We start from the raw sequence: 4,293 nt of genomic DNA on the forward strand, positions 1-4,293 counted from the left end.
TCTAACTTTGAAAAGATGCAAAGCTTTCTAAAGAATGAGTTTGAACTCTTATTTGCTAATTTATAAATATCTGCTCCCCAAAAGAATCAATATTGTTTCCAGAACAAGAACTGGTATGCCAGAACAACCATGCCACTAACTGGAATGATAAACTTCTCTGCATTACTTTTTCTAGTATCTTCATTCAAACTCCCTGATTATATTTAGAGCTACAAATGACCAAGGAGCTGTAATTATTAATAATATTTTGCACTTCCATAGTTCTTTCTAACTAGACCTAGCCAATGGTATGCAAGGGCTCATGAATTGTGCATGAAAACCTCAGTATCTGGTAGTACTCCTGCTTCAATAGGCAAATGGAGACCGACAGAAGCGAGTTTTATGGTGGTAGTTCCTGAAATGCTCAGAAAGAGCATTAAAATGAATGAAACCTTAATTTTTGCTTACTGACGGGGCTGAGATAGTCCTTTGTAAAAGTTAGGCAAGTGCTTGCTGGTGCTACTTACTTTTAGGAACAGCACAATAACATAAAGGCTCTGCCGCTGCCACGTCTCCTTAGCTCCAAGCACTGCTGGAATGCCCATGGGCACAGGTTTCCCAGGGAGTGCATCTTAAATGAGTTTTGCACAGTGCAGGGCACTATACTTTACTGATGATACAGTACTGACAATAGATTGAGCCCCATATACTTGAAGAGGAGAATTACCTGTCGTGCCCACAGGAAAAGAAGAAAATCACTGCCTCCCTACACTCAGTTCTGCACTTTAATAACCAGAACAGCAGTCACAGAAAATTACATACAGGCTATAAACATCAACTATCTACAAAGGGATGGGATCTCAGCATTGCTGCTGTTTCTCTAAGCAGAATGTCCTAGGTGTTTTACCGACAAGGTGACACTAGTGTAGAACCATGGGAGTTGCATCCTCAAACTGCCTTTTCTTTTATGTGGGTGTCAGTGATTCAAAGTACTGATCACCTAAGTACCTAAGCACAGCAGCTAGGTGAGGAAACAGTTAACTCAACTGTGCTCATTCATGTCTGTTCATATACAGTAAAACAAAAACAGACAGGCAACTGTAGTCAATCAGAATCAATCCCAGGGGGTATTTTTATTAGATTTTTGCCAGAGCTGTAGCATTTCATCATCTAGAAGTTTCTAATCAGTGTTATAAAAACATAAAAAATATTAAAGTCACTTGAAATTATTGAGTTTCATGGAAATTGTGGGAACTCCTTCCAATCTACGCCATCAGATACACCACCTGATGAGTGATCACTTTTATTCCATTTAACTGTCTTTTCGCCAATGCAGGAAATAAAATGTCTTCCTACACAGCAGAGCCTACTGCAATAAACACTATTGTACATTTGGAAAATATGACAATCAAGGAAGTCAGTGAACTATTTGCAACTGCAGTTTTTTATTTTTTTCTAATTTTCACTAATAGCTTATTAGAATTTGTTTATTTTAACAGGTTTCCTAAAATCTGTGGTGTTGGGAAGTTAAAAAAAGCCAATATTCCAGCAGCTTACACCTTTGCCTGAAGGATTTTCTGCCGCACAATGGTACTCTTGGTACTATTAGCTCAGGACAAAAACATAGTAATTTGACTATGCTAGCACACAACAACAATAATATAACAAACAAGTCATTAGCATCCATAGGCTAAAAATAATGAAGAACCTTACAAACAGGGGTGAGGTAAGTCTTAATCTCCCTACTACTTCTGTAGGTGCTCAGGAAAATGTCTGTGAGCTCTGCATGGGGACGTCTCTATGAAGAAAATGTTGCCTTAAACAGAAATCAAAACATGGGTTTTAAGTTAATTCTGACTAGCATTTTTTTGTACATTTGTAACATCAGGTTCCCAAATTTCTGTACGTATTTCAGTCCATAGATCTCATTAGGAATCTATGGAAATCGATGAGTGACATACTCTTGAGGATCTATTTTTAGGCACTTAAATGCCTTTAGAAAAGCAAAAAAATTATCTGTGACCAAATCAATGCTCTTGCTTAATCTTCCTACCAACACACCTATAAGAGCATGGGCTTCTCAGATAATGGTAGAACACAGTTATTATTTCCATGCTTTGTTCTTTTTTGATTTTGTCCATTTTGGAGTTCTTGCCAGAAAAATCCCTTTAACTTGTATACACATCTAGGTTTTTGTTATAAATACAGTTCTTAGCATGTATAAATGCATTTCTCTCCACCATAAAATAGGCTTACCGTATGCTAAGCCACCAAATGGAAAGTTAGACAAGAAAAGACAGATTCAAATATAGACTGTAAAGTACAAAAAGACTCCTGAAAAAAAGCAAAAATCCCTAGGCTGGTACAGTGCTTCTAGATTACTTATTCCACAGAGCCACAAGGTGGTCAGGAACACCGGCAGCGGTGACAGATTCAGAAGGAATCCACCTCAGGGGAACAACTAAACCTATTTTATAAAGCAAAGGGAGCTTATTTTTCTGAAAAAAATCTGGGGAGTTTGCTCAGGAAGCTGCAATTAAACCAGCACTGAGAGAAGCATCTGAGCCCACTCAAATGATGCTTGAAGAGCCCAGCCCCAGCTGACCTAGCATTAGTATCTCTCTTGCCACATGACTGTTAGCATCTTCTTACCACCTAACTACTACAGGCACCAACCAGCTCCTGTTAGTAGCCTTCAGACAGTCAGTCCAAGTCTGAAGGGTAGAATGGAAGCAGGATACTGTGTAGGAAAGGACGGCAGAGAGATGGCTCAGGAACAGATGGCAAGAGTTAGCAATTAGAAGGAGAAAGAAAAATGAAAACTAGCAGTGCAAGTTCCCTAGGCATACGCCAGACACCCCTTCTGTCACCTGGCCCTTCCATTACACTGCCATCCCCAAACTTTGCTCTATGTGACAAGGGTCAGCCTCACTCTGCTCTCATGAGGAACCTAGCACAGACTTGGCTCAAAAAACAACAGGTAGTTGGAAAGGCTCACGGATATCCAGCAAAAGCCACAGCTGTGTGGAAGGCTTGATTAGAGGCAATTCTTTCTGTGGCATGAACTGGCCACTGCTGGGCTCCACAATTCTGCAGAAAACACTTTACGTAATTCCTGTTATTGGAAGTATTTTAATAACTAAGCATGTGAGGTGTATGTGTTTGTGGGTGCATTTCAAAGGCGTTCAAAAGTTGATGAATATAGAGTTGCCACAGGTAAATCCTGGGAAATGAAAATCAATCCCTCTTTCTTGCCATACTCATGTGACTATAGATAAGCCTTCACTAAGATTACAGCAAGAATAACATTCAAAGAGCTGCATGCTCCTGCAGAAGGGAGACATGCTCACCTTAAGGCTTTACTTTCAGATGCTCACACAACATTAAGAAGATACAGAGAATCTTCTATTTAGATTACATTTAAAAATTCCAAGTACTGCTTAAAACTTGTTATATGTCAGAACAAATGCCTGCAACCTCTTTGATAGCTTAGAAAATAATAGGTTTAGAAATTATGATCCAAAAGAGCTTAAATATCATGGGTATACCCTTTCTTTAAAAAAATTTACCAGGCTTAATGTGGCAATACCCACAAATACGTCGAGCTTGGCTGCAGTGATACAGGAACACAGATCAGAATTTATCTGAGAACCAAAAGAAAACCTGCATCCCCAAGGATGAGAGGCTGCTTTGTAGCCTGCAATTGCGTGAGCCATCTGGGTCAGGGGTGCAGACAGAAGGGGAACAATGGAAGGTTAAAAAGTGGGAAAATGAAACCCTCCAATTTCCTGTGAAAGGCTGGAAGTGGGGAGGAAACAATGGCCAGTAATGAGGGAGATGGCTTGCAAGTAGCAGCGTGAAAAGAGAGAAAAGCAAATGCAATGAGAGAAAGCTACAATAGCTGAAGGAGAATTTTAAAACATGACTGAAATCTATCAGAAATGTCAAAGAAAGCAGTCTATTTGAATAAAATATGTATCACTCACTTTCATCCTAACAGGTATACTGCTATAACGAAAAAGCAACTTATCCAAATAAAAACCTATATTTTATATAGTCCTGTTTCTGCAGAGTATTCTCCCTCAGCCAGAGGTGGGGAACAGGAAGGCCAGCTCTGACAAGGGTTTCTCAAGGTTTTATACTCCCAGAGCATCCATCGCCCCTCATTTCTATTATGCACGTTTGGGTTGAAAGTAACATCCAGTCTTACTCTGAATAATACAAGTAACTACAATAGCTATTTGTATCTATCTTCTATACATTTGTGCACCTAGAGAACAAATAGTTTTTTCTGCTGGTTGTGAAGACAAGGAA

The sequence above is a fragment of the Phaethon lepturus genome, unplaced genomic scaffold (genome assembly GCF_000687285.1).
Source record: "Phaethon lepturus isolate BGI_N335 unplaced genomic scaffold, ASM68728v1 scaffold4273, whole genome shotgun sequence".
Lineage (NCBI taxonomy): Eukaryota > Metazoa > Chordata > Aves > Phaethontiformes > Phaethontidae > Phaethon > Phaethon lepturus.